Here is a 25904-nt window from a genome sequence, read left to right on the forward strand (position 1 = left end):
TTTTGCAGGCCTGTTACTTATTTGATGGCACAGATGCATGCCACGTAGCAGCTCCACAAGGATCGTGCTTCTGAGCCGTTGGATTAATGTGTGTGTTTGTTATGAGTCTAAGGACTCTTTAGTTACACCATCATTCACTCTAGAACTCTCTCTCTCTCTTGCGCCTTTGCTCTGCCTTCTCTCTAACCTCTCTCTAAGATTCCGGCTGCATTCGCCGGCTATCTTCTCCAGTCTTTTGTTCTCACCGTTGATACTTGGTTATATAGCTGGTCATCGGTTCAGATCTTGAGTGAAGTGAGACTTAGTGTATTCCTTCTCAGATCTAGGGTTTGGTCCAACTTCTGTGTTGGATTTGATGGTGACTGGAGGTTTCTTCGAGGTTCTTGTGTGGCTGAGTAGTGATCCAAGAGTTTGGTGTTGATCCTTGTGTGAGGAGGCTACGTTGGTTGTGTACTCAGTGAAACTGAGGTTTCTGGTCCCTGAGTTCTTTTCGACGGTTTCCCTCTTTGTGACTTATGGTAGAAGTGAGTGGGGAGGTCCTTGGCCTAGTGAAGTCACTGTTGTGACCTGAGCCATATTCCTACTGTTTCTTTCTTAGTTGCTAAGTTTCATTCTGAATATTAGATCCTACGGGATCATTCTTGTGTTACTAACGATTCTACTTGAGTGTGCAGGATAATTGAAGAAGATGGAGACTCTAGTTCTGTGTAGTACTTGAACTTAGTCTAGAATTCTTCAATTGTATCTTCTTGTACTCGTGTAGAGTGTAACCTTAGTATCACACTTGTATTGGCTTGTATTCCTGAGATTAGCCATCTCAGACTTTATAAATAAAAGAGGTCCCGGTAATTAGCGAATCCCAAGTGGTCTGATCCCTACAAACACATCGGCAACATTGGCTTCTACAACGCCTCGGCCGGGCAGGGTCTCGACAGAGTCAACGCCCTCGCGCTCTGCAGAGGCGACATCCAACTCAGACGCGTGCCGCAAATGCGTGCAAAGAGCGCGGGGCCAAACTCGGTGACTCGTGCCCGGTTCAGAAGGAGGCCATCTACTTTGATGAATTCTGCACTCTGCTATACTCCAATGCTACCGTCTACGCGACTCTTGCAAATAACCCCATCCAATACTACTGGAATCGAGGGAATGCGACGAGCCTGGAGCAGTTCAAGGAGGATCTGAGGGGGTTGCTCGATAATCTTCGGATACGAGCTGCTGCTGGCTCGTCTACGAGGAAAGTGGCAGCTGGGAATGTAACTGGACCCGATTTTAAAACGATTTTCGGGCTAGTTCAGTGCACCCCGGATTTGTCATCGGGGGACTGTACTAACTGTTTGATTAGTGTCATTTCATATATACCGATATGTTGTAGCGAGCAAATAGGGGGTAGCTTGTTCAATCCAAGTTGCAGTTTTCGTTTCGAGACCACTCCGTTTTTCAATGAGACTAGGCTCAAGGAACTAGAGTTTGTTCCTGCGCCGCCGTCTGGTAATCATAATTCTCTATTTTCCTCTATTACAAATCTGTTTTAGGTGTGTTGACATCAATTTGGATTTGTTTCTGGTATTTTTGCAGGAAAGAAAAATGGTAGCATGACTCAAACTATTGCCATAATTGTGGTTGTAATTGTTGTGTGCTTGATAGTGGCTGTATCAGCTATCCTCTTTCTAAGAAAGAGAAAGAAACATAAACCAACAGAAATTCCTCAAAGTAAGTTACTCATCTTGTTGCACACTAAATGCTTTAATTTCAAAGTATTGGACTCAAATGTTTGTTCATACTCTCTTGAAGATGCCGACGAGAATAGCACAGTCGATTCTCTGCAGTATCCTTTCAGCACAGTCAAAGCGGCAACAAATGATTTCTCTGATAATAATAAGTTGGGTCAAGGTGGATTTGGCACTGTTTACAAGGTAGATATACTCCATATTTATAGATCAGAGCAACAGTGATTATGTAACAAATTCAAAAACTAAAGTAAAAAAAAATAAAAAATAAAAAACTATACACTTTTAATATTTTGAAGGGATGATCAATTGTTAACTTTCTTGCTAACTTTGTTAATTCATCAATGCAGTGTATTAAAATATCAACACGATAAAATTAAAAATGTCAACACATAATTTAGCTGGCATTTTAATGTCATGTTGACATTTTTAATACACTGCATTGATGAGTGCAGAGTTAGTTAGTAATATAATGAACCCCATTATTTTGTTGTGTCATCATTTCAGGGGAAACTTCCAAATGGTCTATTCGGACAGGGCGATATGGAATTCATGAATGAGTTTTGGTTATTGGCTAAGCTTCAACACAGGAATTTGGTTAGATTATTAGTGTTAAATGGTTCAGTCGGCATATTTGAGAGAAGAATATTGCAAAGCTTATTAATTGTATTGCATGAGATAATGAAGTGGTACCCAACACTCATGTATTTATAGGCATGTTGGAGACCCTTGAGTTACTACAATAAATGTCATCTTGGAACAAGACTAACATGGGAACAAGACATGATTTATTATTCTAATCTTGGGACTCATATATTCCTTAATGCTTCTCCTCTTCTCAACATGCTTTAATGCTTCTCTTCTTCTCAACACTTCCTCTCAAATTGAGTAGTGGGGTTTCCAATACTCAATTTGGAAAGTACACATTCAAAACTTCTTGAGTCGACGGCCTTAGTCAAAATGTCGGTAAGTTGATCTTCTGAACAAACAAAAGGAAGTTCAACAATACCATTTTCAATGTTTTCTTTGATGAAGTGTCTGTCCACCTCGACATGCTTAGTTCGATCATGTTGAACCGGATTTTGTAAGATACTTATAGTTGCTTTGTTATCACAATACAACTGACACTTTCTAGGTGAGAAATTGATTTCTTTCATCAACCTTCTTAGCCATAATATCTCAGTTAACCCACTCTTGATCCCACGAAATTCTGTCTCAGCACTTGAGAGAGCCACCACCTTCTGTTTCTTGCTCTTCCACGTTACTAAATTACCTCCAACGAAGGTAAGATAGCCTGCTGTGGATTTCCTATCAATAGGATTTCCTGCCCAGTCAGCATCTGTGTATCCATGAATTTCAAGATGTCCGTTTTTGGAGAACAATACTCCATGTCCCGGAGTTCCTTTCAAATACCGACAGATCCTAAGTGCTGCCTCCATATGATCCGTTTGTGGCTTGTTCATGAACTGACTAACAACTCCTACTGCGTAGGCTATGTCTGGCCTAGTGTGCGATGGTATATAAGTTTTCCGACTAGTCGCTGATATCGACTGCGATCGGTCAACTCAGCTTCTTCTTTGATTTGCAATTCATGATTGACTGCCATAGGAGTGGTTGCCGGTTTACATTCTAGTAGACTAGTTTCTGCTAGAATATCCAAAATGTACTTTCTTTGTCGCAGAAAATTTCCTTTTGTTGACCTTAGTACTTCAATTCCAAGAAAATATTTGAGGTCACCCAAGTCTTTCATCTCAAATTCCTGAAATAGACTCTTTTTCAAGTTCTCAATTTCTTCTATCTCATCCCCTGTAATGATCATATCATCAACATATATGATTAGGCACGTGATCTTACCACCTTGCTTCTTGAAAAATAGAGTATGGTCTGAATTACTCTGTGTATATCCATATCTAATCATTGCCCCGGCAAACTTTCCAAACCACACCCTTGGGGATTACTTTAATCCATACAAGGTTTTTCTCAATCGACACCCTTCACCTGTCTTGAAATCTGCTTTGAAACCCGGAGGTGCCTCCACATAAACTTCTTCTTCCTTCTTCAATTCACCATGAAGGAAGGCAATCGTTACATCGAACTGATGCAATGACCAGTCCCTATTAGCAGCAGTGGATAACAAAACCCGAACTGTGTCCATCTTGGCTACTGGAGAGAGGTCTCTGAATAATCAACTCCATATGTCTGAAGATTTTCTACTTTTCAACCTTTGTGAATTCGTCATCTATCATGTTACTTTCCTCTAACAGTAATATAACGACTATTATTCTGAAGATTTTCTACTTTTCAGTTAAACCTTCTTGTAGTCATTTCTTATTACTTTAGGCGATGACTTGTGTCAGAAACTATTTGAGGATCTGTTGATCACTCAAAACATTCTGTCACTCTAGGATATTCCAATCGAATCATCTTGACAGATACTATTGATATCCATCTTTCATCGTCATTAACCAAGACTTGTCGAGCTACTTTAAAGGAAAAAAGCTTGACCTTATTCCTCAAAGAGCTTGTCAAGTACATGCATAATGCATTCTCGAACATTCTTCGTGGAATTATGTCGAGGAAATGGAGGACATGAATCATTGAGTATAAACTCCAAGCTTTCAGCGATGTGAATCTTATTCATTTTCGTTTCCGGTCTACATAATTTAGGCATTCGAGTTTTCTTTCTTTAAGGATCGCAGATAAATATTAAATGACATAATGAAGATTTGACAAATAAACTTATTATCACATACTCATGCTCAATACATAATCACAAATAACCACAAAACAATTATGTATCTTACAACTGCAAAATTAATAAATTGTATCCTCATCTGGAGGTTAATACGCATTAAAATTTTGACAATTTTACCGGTCACAACATCAATTGCTTCCTCCTCTGGAGGTTGATACGCCTAATGTTGCCTAAGCACGACCATCAGATTTAGCATTACAGAATTTTATTTCTACAACACACTCCCATAACAATGTTCATATGCTGACAACAAAACCAAGCTATCTCATAAATTCTGATTGAACCCTGAAACTCGCAGTTCCTTAGGATTATTGTCCCCACTCTGCAGGTGGCAATAATATTGGGAACCACTTTCTAGTTCATTCTATTTATTATGTGAGAAGTCCGCCCTTATGAACTTGCTGTTTTCGTAGGATTATTGTCCCTACTCTGTAGGTGGCGATAATATTAGAAAATCAGCTTCACAAAATTTGGCAGACCAACCGATGGAGACCGTATACAACGCACTTGTTGTAATCATCACTTAGACATTTTGTATGGTTTTTGCATAATTATCACATAAGCAGATAAAGCAGATAATCCACTTAAAATAGATAAACACCAAATAAACAGATAAATCCATTTAATGCATGGCATTTAAACACACAGGATAATTATCGACAATTATTTAATCTAGTCAAGGGAGAATCAATTAAATAATTAAGTTTTATATTGGATAATAATTATCCAAATTTATTTAGGATTTATCAAGATAGAGTTGACTATCTAAACCCATTTAGGATTATTCTAGATTTTATTTCGATGAAATCAAATCCTACAATACAAGATAACGTTGATCTATGATTATCATTATTTAAATCGTACTAGGATATTACTAGATAGAAACAATTCCACCATTATCCATAAGATAAAAATAAAATCCTATCAACCAAGATTTATACAAATCATAATTCTATTTAGAATAGACATCCAGAATATATCAAACATTACAAATCATAATTCTATTTAGAATAGACATCCAGAATATATCAAACATTTCTTAGGATTTCTTAGATAAATAAATTTATCTAAATCCAATTAAATAAGGATTTCTTATATATCATCTTTATCCTAATCTATCTAGGATATAAATCCAAAAGATAAGGATAAATTGGATTAATACTTATTTTAATCCATCTAAGATTTGTCTTAATAGAATTAAATCTATTCAAATCTATAGGATAAAATAAATTAATATAAATGTTTATCCTAATTCATCTAGGATTAATCTTGGAATAAATCCATATAAATCCATAGAATAAGATAATATTATATTATAATCATTCAAATCTATCCAAGATTTATCTAGGAATAAATGCATATAAGTTTATAAGATAAGAATAAAATATTATATTATCACTATTCAAATCCATCTAGAATTTATCTATGAATAAATTCATATAAACTCATAGGATAGGAATAAAATAATATAATATATATCTAAATCCAACTAGGATTTTTCTAGGGATAAATCCACATTAAACCATTGGATATAAATAAAAATTAAATTGTCATTATCCAAATTTAACTAGGATTCATCTAGGAATTAAATCCCTACAAATCCATAAAATAAGGATAAAATCTATAATTAATCCATGATTTAATACAAAATCAAATCTTATATAATATATAAAATCCACAAAAGATATATTCAAATCTTATTTCTAAATTAATCTTGAATAATTTCCAAAACTAATTCCAAGGATTAGAAAATCCTAATTATTTTGGAAGGCGAAGTCACGAGAACGAGGCATAGGGAAACCCCTAGTCTAGCACTCCGTCGGACTCCCAGTGCTCCGCAGCCGCTGCTTTATTTCCGGCAGCCCATGCACCGCTGCTACTGCGTTATCTCTTCTGCGTTCTCTGTTCCGCGTTACCTCCGGCAGTACAGCTGACTGATTTGCCCGGTTACGCAACAGATCGCCCAAGACGTCGTTGCACGCTGCTGCGCCTTTGCAACGGCTGCTGCACCGTTGACTCGCGATGACTCCCAGCCTGCTCCAACCCCGACTGCTCACGAAGGGCGCTGTCTTTCAAGCCCGGGAATTGCCCCAAGGGCTCCCACTCAGACCGCCATTGCTGCCGGAGTCGTTTCTGCGGCTGCTGTCGCGAACCTGGACTGCTGCTGTCAGCAGGCTCCCACTGCGACAAACGCCGCCTAGCCTGCCGTTGCTGCAGCCGTCCGTCGTCGTGAATTGATTCGATTTTGCCATGGCCGCCGCCACGAAAGAATCGCGTTTGAATTCAATTCACGAACAATCAATACGAATTGAAATCAAATCATGTATTGATTACTTAATATGTGAATCCTTACTCACGTATCATAAAAATATGCATACAATTCCCAATTATGCCAAGTAATTGAATAGTATATCATGTAATCATGACTAAGTAATAATTGCAAATTTGGAACAAGTTTACAAAGCCCTCAAAACACGCCAACGGGAACGGTCAAAACAAGGATATCCTCACATATTTAAAACTTTGTTCACACGTACAAAACATATAAACAAAGAACATGCATTCAAGCAATTCACATAACATGAAATTAATCCATATAATCAGAGCCAAAAATTGGCTCTGATACCAATTGCTGAGGTTTGGTACCCCTTGCACAGCGGAAGACTTGTACAAAACAAATAAATCAGATACGGATCTATTTGACCGATTATGCGATTGACAAACACGGATTTTGCAAGATTTTAAGGGCTAGATTTGACTCGTTTTAAATGTAAATCATGCAAATTATGTTCTTCAATTACATATGTTATAAATTTGGTATTTTTGATGTGTTTGTTGATAAATGATAGAAAAAGATAGAAAAATGTGCAAAAAGGCCAAGGTGCAGCAGCCTCTGTTCGAGCGTATTCTGCCAGCGATTTTGAAGTCCAATCAGTGCTTAATGCATATCATTCTCTTCTTCTTCGAAAGAGCTTCGCGTGGATATCTCGCACGTCTCAATCGGAGTTCTGTGGAGAAAGTTATGGCTATTCTACGAACAGTGCGCAGTGCAGTCAAAGCTGGCGAGAATTTAGGCGGAAATTCACGGAAGAAAAGAAATTATTATATTGTGAAGCCCAATCTCTCCTATTTCTTGAAGGCCACGAAATTATCAAAAAATAAACCTTTTTCCAACCTATAAATACCTCTAACCTAATTCATAATCTCCATCTCAGAGCCTCCAATCCTTCTCCCTCTCTACCTTCTTCCATCCCACAATCCACACATATAATCATCCATCTTCCATTGGAGCGGAGCTCTGCAGATCCAGGCAAGAGAAGACTGAAGATTGAAGATTCAACCTTGGGTTTTATCTATTTCTTTCATGTCTCGTACTTTATTTGTAGTTTTTACTTGTCTATGAGTAGAACAACTTTTGTGGATTTTTTTTTGAAGATATTAAATTGATTTTCCTTGTTAGCTCTTGCAGTTATTTGATTTATCCTTGTGCCTTCTACATTCAATTGATTAGCTACCTCTTGAATATATGTTAGAGTTGATTAGAGTACTCGGGAGACGAAATAGTTGACTTGGAAAAGGGATAATTCACACTTTAATTCAATAGAACTCGGGAGAGTTGAGGTTTCACGTGAGGTTATTGATCTTAACTATCTTTTAGGAGTTAGGTCTAAGAATTAGAAGATGACTTCAATTATTACACCTAATCTACAGATTTCTCACCTCAGGAGGGGGTTTAATTTAGTCAAGTGACCGACTTAATAACTCTAGAGACCGTAATTCAAGGAGGTCGATTGTGTTTTGGATCCTAAAATTCTACGTCATTAGCCTGATTTGTATCATATGTTTTTATGCTTCTTTTTATTTGTTTATTTATTTCTGTCTAGTTTAATAAATCAACCCAAAATCTCAGTGTCTCTAGATAGTATATGATGCTTAGTATATGGTAGTCAGTTGCAATCTTATTTCCTGTGTTCGATATCTCGGTACTGACCTTTAGCTATACTAGATCTACCCTGTATGCTTGCAGGTATTTTTAGTGCTAATAAATAGTACATCAAGTTTTTGACGCCATTGCCGGGGAATATTATTGCTTTAAGCTGATATAAATAGAACAGTTGATAATACTAATTTAGAGTGTAATATTTTGTATAGCTTTATTTTTAATTTTTTTCTTTGTTTTGCGAGAACTGCAATCTAAGGAGAGCACTGCGGAGAGCAGGAGCACAACAATGAATTATTCTAAGCTCCAAGCTCCGTCAAGCTCAGATGAGTATAAAACTTTATACATGTGTTTTCTTTAGATTGTCGACCTGACCATTGTTAGTGCTTTTTTTTTTTTTTTTTTTTTTTTTAACTTCTATTCATGTCAGATGTAATGTATATTTATGTTTTTTTTTTTGTTTTTCTTATTATATATATATAAAAAAAATTTAAAAAAAACCATTTCCCTCTTTATATTTTATTTTCTCCTCCTAATTCACACACTTGCACTTCACATTCACATCACTTAATCAAATTCGTTGGATTCTACCAATTATTTTTGTGCTCAATTATTAACCAACACAAGGTACGTTCTCTTTTAATTTCTGAGCTTTGAACTTGAATTCTTTCATTGAATGACTTTAATGTTGATATGTATTGGTAGTTCGGGTTAGCGTTTGATGAGTAATGATGAATTTGTATGTTTTGGAATTAATTGTTGTTGGGTGTGATCGAGTATATTTGACCTTTGTGGGTGAAAATTGAATATCATTTTGGCTTGATCATTGATACACATAGTTCATGTTCATAGCATTGCGAGACTATTTTATCTTGCATGAATTGTGTATATACTATTGTTTTGCTTGATCGTGGTTTATTGTTGAAAATTCTCGCAATTAATTGGGGAATAGAGAAGATAATGAGGGGATGAAAAATGATCATGTTAAGGTAGATAATTTGATTTGCATATTTTATACCTTGATATGATTAAAGTTTAGGGGATTGCCACATATTATGCATTGTACTACAATTTTCTTCATTCTATACTCACATTGCGAAATTGTAGGTACAAAAGGCATCCCAAAGGAAGTCCCGAGAATGGGGGCTAACTTATGAGTTTCAAAGAACGTCAAGCTAAAGACGTTAACCAAGCGCTTGTTGGGAGGCAACCCAACATTGGTATCATTTTTTTTTTCCTTTTTTTTTTATTTTTAGTTTACTCACGTCCCTACCGACTTTTCAAACTTATTCTTAACGTAGTTTTGAATAAGTTTGGGGGATGAAGTGGTGGACCGTGAGTTTATTTGTTTTTGTTTTTTTTTTAAATAAACCCGGGGTGAATCTTGTCATGAGCATAACATAGAAAACTTAGAAATACTCATGTTTAGGGACATCAGACCGAGTTGCCTATGATAAAAAGTTCTTTTATGTGTTGGTTGAGTTGACTTGATGCATTGATTTGAAGGTTTAGTGAAAAGGTGCACAATTAATGAATTGCTTGTTTACCTTGAATCATGCTTATACCTTGTGAGACTTGAGCTATAATATCTTTCTTGTGTGATTTATCTGCAATCATGTATTTGTTTCTAGAACTTGCTCCTAGTCTGCCTAAGTCTACATAGTGTTTAAATGATAAAAGAGGACGTTAGGCCATCCTTCTTAGCTACTTTCTATATCCAAATTATTGACCTTACTCAAATTTTTGTCCCTAGCTAGCCACTTTGAGCCTTTAAATTCTTTTTTTTTGGAAGCTTAATAAAGGGGAATATACATACACTCTTGGTGAATTTTAATTTATATTTTGTGAAAAGAGTTGGAGAGATAAGGTAGAAAAAAAAGTAGTGTGTTTAAATGTGAAAAGTGCATAGAGATTTGTGGTTTGAATGAGATATTTGGTTGTGCATAAAAAAAAAAGAAAAGAAAGAAAGGATGTACCAAAAAAAAAATGAAAAGAAAAGAAAAAATCAAAGGAATTTGGGAAGTGAGAAGAAATTTAGACAAAGTCTAGAATTTACTGAGATTCGAATTGTTGGTGGGGTGCTAAGTTTGATGTAGTAGAACTTGATCACTTTTGCTATATTTGGGTTTAGTCACTTTTTAGCCATATTTCCTCACCTTACCAAAGAGCCTACATTATAACCTAAAATAAAGACCTTTCAGATTTTTGATTTTAATCACATATTGTAGAGGAGGGATTAGACTTTGAGCAAGCCTATGGTAAACGTTGCATGTTGCATGATTTGAGAGCATATATTCTTTACCTTATACACTTTGAGAGTGAGTGATAAACACACTTCTAAACACTTGTGAGCGCATATATTTCAAGGTGATCAACGAGCTAGTAATGAAAGTGCACTAATAAACTTTGTTTGATTTTATTTGTATTCTTGTCAAAGTCTTTATTTCTTGTTACAATTTTTGAGGCAACTATGAAGTCTAGTTTTTAACATCCGTGTTTCTTTATTAGTTTTTCTCTTGTTTTGTTTGAGGACAAACAAATAATTAAGTTTGGGGGAGTTGACGAACACGAATTTTGCATGTTTTTAAGGGCTAGATTTGACTCGTTTTAAATGTCAATCATGCAAATTATGTTCTTAAATTACATATGTTATACATTTGGTATTTTTGATGTGTTTGTTGATAAATGATAGAAAAAGATAGAAAAATGTGCAAAAAGGCCAAGGTGCAGCAACCTCTGTTCGAGCTTATTCTGCCAGCGATTTTGAAGTCCAATCAGTGCTTAATGCATACCATTCTCTTCGTCTTCAAAAGAGATTCGCGTGGATATCTCGCACGTCTCAATCGGAGTTCTGTGGAGAAAGTTATGGCTATTCTACGAACAGTGCGCAGTGCAGTCAAAGCTGGCGAGAATTTAGGCGGAAATTCACAAGAAAAGAAATTATTATATTGTGAAGCCCAATCTCTCCTATTTCTTAAATGCCACGAAATTATCAAAAAATAAACCTTTTTCCAACCTATAAATACCTCTAACCTAATTCAAAATTTCCATCTCAGAGCCTCCAATCCTTCTCCCTCTCTACCTTCTCCATCCCACAATCCATACATATAATCATCCATCTTCCATTGGAGCGAAGCTCTGCAGATCCAGGGAAGAGAAGACTGAAGATTGAAGATTCAACCTTGGGTTTTATCTATTTCTTTCATGTCTCGTACTTTATTTGTAGATTTTACTTGTCTATGAGTAGAACAACTTTTGTGGATTTTTTTTATGAAGATATTAAATTGATTTTCCTTGTTAGCTCTTGCAGTTATTTGATTTATCCTTGTGCCTTCTACATTCAATTGATTAGCTACCTCTTGAATATATGTTAGAGTTGATTAGAGTACTCGGGAGACGAAATAGTTGACTTGGAAAAGGGATAATTCATACTTTAATTCAATAGAACTCGGGAGAGTTGAGGTTTCATGTGAGGTCATTGGTCTTAACGATCTTTTAGGAGTTAGGTCTAAGAATTAGAAGAGGACTTCAATTATTACACCTAATCTACAGATTTCTCACCTCGGGAGGGGGTTTAATTTAGTCAAGTGACCGACTTAATAACTCTAGAGACCGTAATTCAAGGAGGTCGATTGTGTTTTGGATCCTAAAATTCTACGTCATTAGCCTGATTTGTATCATATGTTTTTATGCTTCTTTTTATTTGTTTATTTATTTCTGTCTAGTTTAATAAATCAACCCAAAATCTCAGTGTCTCTAGATAGTATATGATGCTTAGTATATGGTAGTCAGTTGCAATGTTATTTCCTGCGTTCGATATCTTGGTACTGACCTTTAGCTATACTAGATCTACCCTGTATGCTTGCAAGTATTTTTAATGCTAATAAATAGTACATTATCAATTAATCAATTCACATGTTAAACAGAAAATTGCATGCTAGAACGCAAATAATTCATGCTCAAAGAAAGTAAATCCTAAAACATGAATTCTACGGTTTAGGGTTACCGATTTTGATTCTCCAAAGAATCGTCGATTGCTCGCGCCTTCTCCACGTGATGATCTTCAATACTAGACCACGGATCTTCTCTCTGGTTCCCAAACTGTATCTCGATATCAGGGTAGGCTGATCTTATCAAAATACTAGGACTCGAATAAAGAAGACAGAAAATTCCTCACGGAGAAGAGCTGAAGAATTTTCGAACTCCTCTACTAATTTGAGAGGGGGGCGAAAATTTCCTCTACTAATAATTGTATTTCTGTCTTTCCTTTATTCTCCTATTTATATTAATATTGGGCCCAGTCAGGGATCTGTGGAAGGTTTTGGATATGGGCTACTCCAATTAGCTTTTTACTAATTAAATTGAACCACAATTTAATATAAGCTTTTAATTGGAATATTACGAGCAGGCACTACAGAAGTAATATTGCACTCCCCATCCAAATCCGAAATTACAAGTAATCCGGGTTTCCGTTATTTATATTATTTATTTCCCACGCTTAAGATATAAATGTCCATTAATTAATTAATGTCTCCGCTATGGACTTAATTAATTAATATCTTATTAATTCCAAGAGTGGACTTAGCAAGAAACACTTATTTATTATTCATAGAGTAATAAAACTCCAACTGGCCAGTTTCCGAATAATAAAACCTTGTTCAAGCTCCTCTTGAGGACATTATCAAACGAGACTTACCTCGCGCACGATTCAACATAATAGCAATACTAGCACCGCTAGATATAATCACCACTACCCAATATATCGGGATTATTGGGTTGCGAAAAACCCGCACCATTTAATAAGTCAAAGTAGTGCATATTCAATACCGTATGCTCAATGCTAACGTATGTTGATTAAGAAATAGTTATTTATCAAGACCTAGTCTTTCAGTAGATAGCATAAAGACACGTCTTGCTGTTAGATCCATTCAGTGCTATACCACACCAACGTCATTTTATTTCAGTAAGGCTTAGAAATAATCGGACTGACATTGCAACCTTTCACGATAGGTAGTCTAAGCCTATCTAGGTTGTGAAATTCTTCTTTTCTTTTGCAAAGCATTGCATAGAACCGATTGTGTTACCTTAAAGTGGACAACGCCCACAACCAGTCTACTAAGAAAAAGACTTAGACTTTGTTTACTTCTTATGCATTTAAATGTTTGTAAAACATCTTATAAATGCACAAGCAAACACAATGTAATAATAATAGTGATTCTATTCGTGCGAGACTGCTCGAATAATACTGAATCGGGTTAAAAATGGATTGTAGAGTTTTACGTATACAAGCAATATTCTATTCGCACGAAACTGCTCGAAACATGCTTTTCAGTATACCAAACCTAACATCGTTTCTGGTGTGTATCTTTTGGGTGGAACTCCTCTGTCAGACCTTGGAGGAAGCATGTATCTCCCAGTGTCAGGATCAACTCCTTCGACCTCATTTTCCTCATTTTCCCCTTCTGTAGCCTCGATTGGATTTTCAATCTCTTCTGTATTCATAGTGTTAGCCAAACAATTATCTGTATCCACAAGAGTACTTACATTGGATAACCTAAGCGGAGAAATAGTTGGGACGATGTCACGTTCTGTAATAGACTCTACCACATCAGTGACTTGCTCAGCGGAATTGCTTACTGCTTTCTCTGTTAGGTCAGCTTCAGGATTGCTTGGCGTTGGCATTGGTATTGGTATTGTCATCAACTTAGTGGGTCAATATCATTGTTATTCCTAATAGTATTCTCCTCCTGACCGCTAAGGTGGGTGAAGAAGTACTCTGTTTCAAGAAAATTGTAGTCATTATAACGAACATACGGTTTGACTTTGGATCAAAACACCTATACCCTTTCTGATTTACCCATATCCTACAAAAACGCATTTAATAGCACATGGGGACAATTTAGTTCTTTCGTGTTTAGGAATATGGACGAAAACCGAGCACCCGAAGACGCGAGGTTCTAGTGTCAAGGGGGGAGGTATCTTGGTGAGGGTGGACAAGAGTTGCAGAGGGGTTTTGTGTTTGAGAATACTAGCAGGCAGCCGGTTTAAAAGGTAGGCTGAGGTGGCAATGGCTTCTGGCCAGAAATGGTTTGGGACTTGTGATTCTATGAGCATAGAATGGGTCATTTCGAGGAGAGATCGGTTTTTTCTTTCGGCTACACCGTTTTGTTCAGGAGTGTAGGCACAAGTGATTTGATGTATAAGACCTTTTTCTTGGAAAAATTGCTTCATACTAGAATTAACGAATTCCCTCCCGTTATCTGACCGAAGTATTTGAATGGATTTTTGAAAGAGAGTTTGGATAAGGGGGGTTTTTTAAAATTTGGAGATGGGTGGGGTATATTTTCTGATTTTTGAAAAGTTTGGGGGTCTCTAATAAAAGAGGCCCCAAACCCTAATGTACCTGAACCCAAATTAGGCGCCGCTTCTCCTCCATTCTCTAATTCTGCACTCCAATCACCGATGATGCTCCCACTTCCTCCGGCGACAAAATTCACCGCCCCGGTCTTGTTCACCGATTGGATGGTGGCATCGCCGGTTCTATTTGCCGGTTGGGCAGTCGCGCTCGCCGGTTGGGCAGTCGCGCTCGAGTTGCTAGGGACAATTGCGGCGGCGTGACGGCCAAGGCTCCAGGGTGCCCGCGGTGGCTGCGGCTTGCCGTGCTTTTCCTCCCACCAATCTGGATAACGGACGAGTTCAAAGCACGACTCTTTTGTGCGTCTCTTTCGTTTGCAGTAGGAACACACCAATTTCGGCTTGTCCTCTTCTTCACTGCATCGATTTCTGCTGGTGCCACTGCGACCGCCACCCCGAGAACCGCTGGCCTAGTTCTGCCACCCTCGGACGGCGAGACCTGAGTCGATTCCGTCAGTGACAACTCCTCCGTTGTTGTTTCCCATTTGTAAAACTTGGAGGCGCGTCTCCTCTTGTTGGGCCAGATTGTACGCATAATCGACTGAGGGAAGTGGATCCATTTTCAGTATCTCCCTCTTGGTAGTTTCGTATTTGCTATCAATTGCATACACAAATTGACATAGTCTCTGATCTTGTATGAACTTGTCGTGAATCTTTATATCTTCTGGGTATATCATTGGGTTCCTCTGTTTCTGATCGATTTCAATCTATAACTCAGTTAGCATGCCCCATATTTCATCTAACCATTTGCTTCCCTGTAGCAGCGTGGTTTCCTTTTATTGGAGGTCGTACACCTGAATTTTATCTCCTCCGCTCCCATATGTGACGGCCAAAGCATCCCAGATATGCTTTGAGTCGGATGTTGTGAAACTGGACTAACCAGTCGAGGTTCGATGTTTTGTAACCACCAAGTGACCACACAGTGATTGGTTTGTTTCCACTGTACGAAGGCTGGATTAGTTCGCGGAGGGGGAGAAGGCACTCCGGTGACGTGAGAGACCATTGCCCGACCGCTTATCGTCGTCTTCACAACCACGGACCAAAGGGCGTAATTTTCTCCATTCAGCTTGTTCCCGCCGATGTGGAGGGGCTGTGTGTCAATTCTGTATGACACAGCAGCGGTTTCTGGTGGATTTGGTTGGCTCGTCGCATAACTATTGCGCATAAAATTGACAAATTGCTGGGCAAATTCATCTTCCATAGATGAATCTGAGGTTTCAGTTATTATTCTATTTTCATCTGACATTTTGGCTTATGGTTACAGGTACAACGGGTAAAGAAAAAAGGGAAAAACGGGAAAGGGCCGAGAAAGGTATCAAGGACGATGATGATACCTTATCTGAGTCCAAACCCGCTCCGATACCATGTTAAATGGTCCAGTCAGCATATTTGAGAGAAGAATATTGCAAAGCTTATTAATTGTATTGCATGAGATAATGAAGTGGTACCCAACACCCATGTATTTATAGGCATGTTGGGGACCCTTGAGTTACTACAATAAATGTCGTCTTGGAACAAGACTAACATGGGAACAAGGCATGATTTATTATTCTAATCTTGGGACTCATATATTCCTTAATGTTTCTCCTCTTCTCAACATGCTTTAATGCTTCTCTTCTTCTCAACAATTAGGTTTCGCCTTAGAAGGAACGAAGAAGCTGCTAATATATGAATTTGTACAAAATGCAAGCTTGGATAACTTCATATTTGGTAATATTCTTCCTTAATTACTTACTGATATGTGAGCATACGCTTACTCATTTTCATTTGGAGATGCAGACTCAGTCAGGCATTCATATCTGGATTGGGATGTACGTTACAAGATGATAGTTGGTATTGCGAGGGGAATCCTCTACTTGCACGAAGATTCTCGTCTCAGGATCATTCACCGCAATTTAAAAGCCAGTAATATACTTCTAGATAGAGAGATGAGTCCCAAGATTGCTGATTTTGGTATGGCAAGATTGTTTGGACAAGATGAAACGCAGGGAAATACAAGCTGAGTTGTGGGAACATAGTAAGTTAACACAACTTAAACTGTTCAATTGAAGTACAAGAAACTAAAAAGTGTAAATTGCAGCGGTTATATGCCACCAGAGTACTTAATGCACGGTCAGTTCTCAATCAAGTCGGAAGTCTACAGCTTTGGAGTATTAGTCCTTGAAATCATCAGCGGCCGTAGAAATAATGTTTCTCGAAGCAGGATGGCAGTGTAGGAGATCTCCTGAGCTTCGTAAGTATTAAGCATGTATCCTTTGTTTACCGCTTAACTATAGTTAGTGACTGAGAAGTGAGATTAATGAACGTCGCAAGCTTGGGAAAGTTGGCAAGAAGGAAGAGATGTGGAAGTGGTGGATCCATTTTTGAGGAGTGGTTCGGGATCGATAAGTGAGATGCTGAGATGCATCCACATTGGTTTGCTGCATGGTCAGGAAGATCCAGCAGATCGACCAACCATTGTCTCGGTGCTGCTTATGCTGAGTAGCTTCTCAATAACCTTAAACTTGCCTTCGAAGCCAACATTTTACGCTACCATTGGTTATGGTTCGGATGCGTCATTGGCTCACAACTCTGACTCCAAAAATAATCAACACATGATTTCTTCTTGGCAGTCTCAGCAGTCTTGCCGTTCCGCGCGGAATGATGCCTCCATTACTTACTTACATCCGCGTTGATTCCCCAAAAATGATTGTTTTTATTCTATTTTTCTTTGTGAATTAATGCTACAGTCTCATACTCCCGCCGTCCCTCAAATTTTATCACAGTTTGATCGGACACGAATTTTAAAAAATAAAATGGAAATAAATGCGAGTGGAAATGTGGGGTTCGCTACCAGTTGGTAGGATGTGGGTCTTACTTTTAAAGTATTAGTTTTATAATAAAATGCGAGTGGAAATAAATTAATGGAATGTGGGGTTCACTACCAGTAAAAAAGTGAAATGTGACAAATTTTGTGGGATGGACATAAAATGAAAAAATGAGACAAAATTTTAGGGACGGAGAGAGTATATTGTGCCGCGCACTACTACAAATTTATTGTCTTTTGAAAATTTTTTATTCAACCCGTGTCATGAATCTTCCCCAGTTAAAGATCTCAGATTCTAAGTGTATAATTAAGTGGTGTCTAAATTTATGTTAATTTAAATAATGTTGGAAATGAAAAGGTAGAAAAATGAAGAGAAAAGAGAATAAAGTAAGAGAAAGTAAAGTAAGAGACAAGAAATATGTTGACTTTTATTATAAAGAAAATTACTCTTCTATTATAGAATGTACTAAAATGACAATGTGACTCCACTACTATGGAGCGGAGGAAGTAATATAATATTGTAGTTAACATTTTTATTTAAATATAAATATTCTATTCAAATAAAATTAAATGCACATGATGTGAAATTTAATAATTTCATTTAATGTATTGAAATGAGATTTTTTTTATATGTGATCCGCCAAACATTTGTAAACGAAAAAAAAAGCTTTAATTGAAGTATTAATTGAAATGATAATTTTTTATGTGATCTGCCAAAGTTGATGTTATTTGCCAACGAAAAAAAGCTTGTGCAATGCATGTGATTGGACTGAAATTTAAAAAACAATAATTGTGTAACTTTTCACAAATCGCAGAACTGGTTATTAATTTATATACTGATTGAATATATAATATTGACCTTATTATTCAACAAAACTGAGGTATATTAATTACTACTAATACTATAAAATAATAGGCGGTAAAATATTCAATTTACCATGTTAATTAGTCTATTTTTGGTTATCACTACTGAATTTTGGAAGTTGATAAGGTTGTATGATCTGTTCTACCCCATGGTTACAAACACAAATATTAGAGATATGATGCTCTTATCATCAGTTATATAGTTACACTGACACATGCTGATCATAGAATTGGTGGTAGGGACATGATTGTATATAAGGGCATCAACAACTATGGAATTAGGCATATATCCAAGTATGAGTGCACTGAGGGCATGCCATAATTTCACGCTAAATTCAATGTGATTTAGCCACTTGCGGCACATGTGGCCCTTTCAGTGAATAGCATGGTGCAGCGCGCATATTCAGTAATTCATCCGTTATTACTGGCTATGTTTGCTATATTGTTAGGGCATGTTTGGTAGCTCTCATGGGTTTTGTGGAGTTAACTTGAAACTTTAGTTAGAGTTAGGTTTCAGTACATGTTGGGTTACTAATCAGGTGTTCGGTTGCCCATTTCATTTTTTTAACCCATTTTGTCAGTTGTTTGGTAGTCCATATTAAAAAAAGGACTAATGGACTTGAAATGACCATTCTCCCTCTATGGGCTGCTATGTATGAATTACAAATCACAACCTTTGGGAACTCTCAGACCTCCTTCTCTATGTACTGCATCCCTAAGCACGCGAGAATCACCGGCCGAGCCTTCCCAGCCCGATAAATAATATAAAAATCTCATTTTGCGGTCACACGCAGCAAGGGTGTTAGTTGAGATCTGACCCTTTCTATTGCGATAGCGAGACTTATTCGCATTGCTTACAAGGAAATTGATGTAAGTACCATCTAAAGCTCCGATACATCCCTATGCACATATGATCAATATCAGTTTAAATCCAACAATCAGAAGGTAAATCATAAGATAAAATAAACAAGTCAGAAGGTAAATCATAAGATCAATATCAATTTAAATCCAACAATCAAGAAGGTAAATCATTCAAATTGCAATCTCATTTACCTTAAAATATTTCCAGCGTGGATCAGTGTTGTCAGCCGCAATGGGATCTGGCTTTGGCATCAATACCGTATGTACACTTATGATAGCTTGCAAAACAATATGCACATAGTGCGATACAGTTTCACCTGATCTTAGGAAGTTGAACCTTGTTATTCGATTTTTCTTATGATGTGCTAGAATTCCTACAAAAACCGCCACTTGCTCCTCCACAAATACATATCGGCCATCCCGCAGTCCTCCAACATCCTTTAGAAGCCTACATAATCGACCAAAAGTGTTCCTATCCATACGAAGGTTCACTAAGCAATCAACATCGCTCACATGAACAAGTCTATTCATATGGTTGACATGGGGAGGAATCCTATCTAGGTGGGAGTAATGTTTAATCAGACGCCTCCTGTCACGAGCTCGCAAATCTCTCCGTTTTTTTAAGTAGAGGTGTAAAATTGTTATTGATTGCATATGAAAAACATTCATTATGTCCTCTAACAAAAGATAAATGTCAATCGAAACTTTAAACGGTCGGGCCATCACCAATGTAAACGTACACAATCGCGCGTCGGTGGGGTTGCGGAGCTGAGAATATAGATGGCGTCGAAGGAAATAGGGGGTGAGCGTTGCAGCTGAAGAAAGCTTCAATTGCTGAAGAAAGATTCAATTGTTGCTGAAATGTGTGGTGGAGCTGAAAAGTGTGGAGGAGGATGAGAGCAAATTTGAAAAAGGATGCATTAATTCAACCCAAAAAAAGATGTAGTTTACAAACGGGAGGTGATTGTCTAGTTTTTTATCTTTACAAAACTAAATGAACAGTGCGGGTCAATGAAATAAACACGGTTCATCACGTCAGGCCAAATGGACTACCAAACGTAAGTTTTGTCAAGTTAATTATCTTAAACTTGTCAAAACTTAGCTATCAAACATGCCCTTAATTAAATAAATGCATCTTGAATTGCTTACTCCTTCACCTTCATATAGTCTTTTGGATAATTCTTGAGTCAACATAACTTGAACTAATCCATTCAATTTTATGTATAAACTTCTTGGCTCGGCTTCTAGTAACTGACCTACGGGCAATGTAATTCGCGATCCTTGAGCTGAATCCCAACAAATGGGTTTTTTTTTATGATTGTAGAATTACATAAAAATAAAATCTTCGATTTAAAAGTAGAGTTTCCATGTGAAAAAAGAATTTCAGGTTATTACAATTATTGTTTGAAAAGTTCAAATCATAAACATTAATTATATTTTCTTATTTTCACTCGCAAAACAATTATTGGCCATCTGATATCGTTTATTCTAATTTTCTAGTTTTACGAATATTTTTTTTAAGTTTGGATTCTCTGGACGCTTATAAATAGGGAATCTCTTTGTTATGATTGCGGTTTTTTGATTTAAAAGTAGCGTGTCTGGGAAAAAATAATTTTTGGTTTATGACAATTATTGTTTGAAAAGTTCGAATTACAAACATTAATTATACTAGTATCACGTCTTTGCTATGCATAGATTAATATATTTAAAACACTAACCCATGAAAATACATTGGAGTACTTTTTTTTATGTATTGTGCTGATCGTTTTTGCTTTTATTTGTGTTGCACTATTTACTCTAGCTAAAATCATGAATTTAATAATTTGAATAATTTAAATATCTAGAAAACATGCTCCATGTATAAAGCCACAATTACAAAAGAGAGAAAAGAAAGTGACTGCTAAATAAAAAAACGTAGGTAACATATTTGATGCATGATTCAACATAAACTTAGAGCTGAAATGAGGCTAAATAAGCAGAGCCAGTGAAGTTGGGCAGAAATGCACACCCTAGAATATTCATGAAGGCCGTCATCGCCTCACCAGCGGAGCTCATATGCTTAGGCATTTTATTCAGCTCTTCCACGTTGGCAGAGAGCTTCGCTTCTCAGTCATAAAGCTGGTGTCTTTTAAAAGTCCATAGATCCACATCCTTCTTATTTTCAGAGTTATTACTTATTAATAATCAATAGTACTTATATTGACTATCGCAGCTAATGGGAAAAGTGGGAAGTGGTTATTTAGGTAGTGGAGGAGTATTTAGGTAGTGGAGAATCTAAAATCAATTTAATTTATTTTTATTTTTATTTTATCAGTTAGATCCATTTATTAATCACACGTTTAAGCCTTTAGATTATATATATTTAATATAATAGTATAATTTTTAAAATTAAATGGCAATCTTGTAAATTTTTTCAAAACTCCTTTTTTTTATATACTAGTGTCCCTCCCGTGCGATGCACAGATCAATTTAATTTCATTATAATAATTTTATAATTTGAACTAATTACTTAAAAATGAATAAAAGTTAAAAATAATAAATATGTAAAAACAATTTAAATATATAATCCAAAACATAAAATTAAACAACTTTAAAAATCTACCAAACCTATACACATATTTAAATACATAAAGTTGCATTATTTGTAAAATTAATCAAAGCTTCTAATAACCACTTTCTTATCTCTAACACAATAATAATCACAGTTCTATATTAGTATTAATGGACAAAGATAAAAATAAAAAAATTAATACTACACAACAATAATCATTATTATTAATATGAAAGAATCACAAGTATATTGCTTCAATAATTGTGCATGAAAATTATATCCAAGACCAAGCCAAAACTTATAACCCTAAGCACAAACCTCAAATAGTTACAAATTAAATAAATAAAAGAAATTGTGACCATGTATAAACACATTGTCAATCTTCTTCTTCACTCATTCGTTCATTTCTTCTACAATCTACGGCTGCCGCAATCTATATATGCCTCAGCCCATTTCTTCCTCACCATCGACAAATTGATGATTCAACATTAAATTTCATTATCTCAAAAGACACATTATTTTAATTTGTAGATTTATAGTTGAAATGAAAGCTAAATTTCAATTCTAAAAAATAAACTACAAATTTTATACTTACATAAACAATTGCCTCCAACACCATAATTGACGAAGTGTGTTATAGTTCCTGCAATTACATAAACAATGAGAGTTAATCAAAACTATTCAATCACGCTTATAGAAAACGTAGGATAAAGTTTCATCGGAAGATGAAACCGCCGAAACTATAACATAATCTACATATGTATACAACATTAATTGTATTAAAGAATAGTAATTGTCATATTATTATTGCCGCAAAACTTTATGCATAATTGGTAGTAAATGTTACGGTTTTAATTACAAATGATTAGTGTAAATATTTAAATTAGTTTCATAACTTATAAATATTTCAGAATAAGGATAAAACTTATAAATATTTTAAAATAATGTCAAAACTCGGCTTTTATATATGTATAGATAGATTGTATAAGGTTTTCTTATTCGTTACACTAATATTGTTGTTTTAGTATTGCCGACACTTCAAATAAGAAGAAAATTCTAAAAAGTAAATTTTAAAGCCATTTATTTCTAGGTGGGCTGCGGTAGGGGTTTTAAATGAGTGGGGCAGGCAAGCCCAAGCGCAGTCCCAGGCCCTGGACCCAGTTTTAGCCGAGGCAATATGACTTTAGCAGTTAAAATCTCTACCTTATCTCTTTGATACTTCCAATTATTATTGAGTAAAGCTTGTGCATAAATCTGAAAATCAGATATCCATGTATCAAAACAACTCTTACTTAGTAATATTACACTATAACATTAACCAAAACAGAGTACCTCACTGACTTCATCTTCAGTAATTACAGATAATATCAACCATGCCTCGATATCAGCCATGGAAATGAGGATTAAAGATAAATCCATTGTTATATGAGTAATTACATGTCAAAGAAAGTTTTAAGTCGATAATCAAAACTTTGATCAGAATTCCTTGTGCTGTGAATTAAGAGAAACTTAAAAATGTAAATTAAGAATGTAAACTGAGCCATGACATAATAATTCATTAAGAATGTAAATTAAAAATACCTTCAGGAAAAAATGCTATAGAACAATCAAGAAAGGGCAGACCCATTTAGAAAGAGAGATAATAACATGGTTTTGGAGGTTACCTTATAATCTAAAACTTTAAAATATTCAGAGGAAACCGGAACAATATTTCCTGAATTTAAATTGGTGTGAATCTGGCAAAGATCATGCAACTGCAAGGTGATCATACCATTTCAAATCAAAGAAAGTCATACATCACATTAAATACTTAAAATACAAATATGATTATGATAGTCAAACCAATTTCGTATTTGCATACACCTACAAAGAATTAAATTGCTTATACTAGAGTCACATTAGTTTATACGATTCAATTTATTGCAAATTAGGAAATGAATCTTACCGAGTACAACTAATATCATACCTTTCCTAGTTTTTATAAGTCATCAATTTCAATCATTCCTGCTTCTCGGTATCTTAGGATGCAGGCTCCATTGTATTGATGTTCAAGGGTTCATCAATATAAAAATATATTCAGTGTAATTGTAAAAATGAAATAATTTGCAAGGGGAATCCTCTACTTGCACGAAGATTCTCGTCTTAAAATCATCCACTGTGATTTAAAGGCCAGTAATATACTTCTAGAAAGTGAGATGAGACCCAAGATTGCCGACTTTGGTATGGCAAGGTGTTCAGACAAGATGAAACGCAGGGAAATACAAGCCGTGTTGTCGGAACATAGTAAGTTACACAGCTTAAACACTTTTTTTTAGTTACAAAAACACTAAAATCTGTAAACTGCAGCGGTTATATGCCACCAGAGTTCCTACACGGACACTTCTCAGTGAAGTCCGACGTCTACAGCTTTGGAGTATTAGTCCTTGAAATCATCAGCGGCCGCAGAATACATGGCTTTGGAAGCGGGGATGGCAGCGTAGGGGACCATATAAGCTTTGTAAGTTTTTAAGCATATATATATAACCTTGTTAACCACTTAATTATACTTAGTGATTGATAATGGGAAATTAATTTTGCAGGCATGGAGAAGTTGGCAAGGAGGAAGAAGTGGAGAAGTGGTGGATCCGTTTTTGAGGAGTGGTTCGGGTTCGGGTAATGAGATGCTGAGATGTATCCATATTGGTTTGTTGTGTGTTCAGGAAGACGCAGCTGATAGGCCAACCATGACCTCAGTGGTGCTTATGTTGAGTAGCTTCTCCGTAACCTTAGACTTGCCTTCGGAGCCAGCATTTTACGCTGCCAATGATTATGCTTCGGATGCGACACTGATTCACAACTCCGACTCCACAAACTCTCACCACATGTCTTCTTCTCAGCAGTCGCAGTAGTCTCGACGTTCCTCGCGAAATGACGCCTCTATTACTGACCTATATCCGCGCTGATTCCCTCACCCAAACAATGTTTTTGTTTTTCTTCTTTGCCAATTGTAATGTGAATAGTTTGTGCACTTATTTTGTGAGTACAATTTTCATTGGTATTTTGAAATTCTTTTTTCGCTTTGTTTAACATATTTATATTAATTTAATCCCATCATATTTCGAATTTTAATAATATATCAGCTAATAAATTACTCCTACTATCTAACAGTCTAAATCTTCTTGTTTACGTGGACAAATATATTGGTTTTTATTAAAGAACCAATATGATCAATTTTCATTCTCCAAGTAATATAAGGGCATCAACAACGGTGGAATAAGGCATACGGTCCAATGTGAACGCACCGTGCATGGGCATGCCGTTTCATGCAACGTAACTCACGCGTTCGATGAGTTAGCCACCTTGCAGCACAAGTGGCCCTTTCATGCCAATAGCACGATGCGTGCATCATGCATATTCATTAATTTATCGTCACGAAAAAAATTACTCCCAGGGAAGGAGCCAGCATTGGCCAAGCCGCCGCTCCAGCGGGGGCTTGGCCGGCGCCGGACCCATTACCCAGCCGAGAGAAGAAGAATGAATAACGTCACTTGAAAATTACTTGAAATACAAACCGCATCGAAGAAGAAGATAGAAGAAATAATGCAGATTGGAAGGAGAGATTAATTTTTACAAATTGAGGAAGAAGATAGCGGCGTTTCATTAGGTTTTAGTTAATCGGGCTTTTTTTAAATGGGTTTGGATTTATTTAGTCAAATTTTAAATAAATGATTTCAGTCATTAATCCATTACTCTTACAAAAGTAAATAAATGATCTTAGTTATTGGGATAATTAATTTATTTTATTTAAATAATTGTAGCACTTAATAGTAAAAGGCATCATTTTTAATTAACATTCTTTTGAATTTAACTGGATTCACTTAAATTATAATAAGAATACATAACAAATAAAATATTATTACATAAAATCAAATTAAATGACAAATAACAAAATTACAACATCTAAATTAATTTTATTATTATACCTTTTTTATAGATGTATTTCTAAT

At 36.1% G+C, this 25904-nt stretch overlaps 1 pseudogene; it reads left to right on the top strand.

The window, feature by feature from the left end:
- The first annotated feature begins 355 nt into the window (after window positions 1-355).
- LOC125188193 lies at window positions 356-24806 on the top strand (annotated as a pseudogene).
- The last annotated feature ends 1098 nt before the right edge of the window (window positions 24807-25904 follow it).

This window comes from Salvia hispanica, chromosome 1 (genome assembly GCF_023119035.1).
Source record: "Salvia hispanica cultivar TCC Black 2014 chromosome 1, UniMelb_Shisp_WGS_1.0, whole genome shotgun sequence".
Taxonomy (NCBI): Eukaryota; Viridiplantae; Streptophyta; class Magnoliopsida; order Lamiales; family Lamiaceae; genus Salvia; species Salvia hispanica.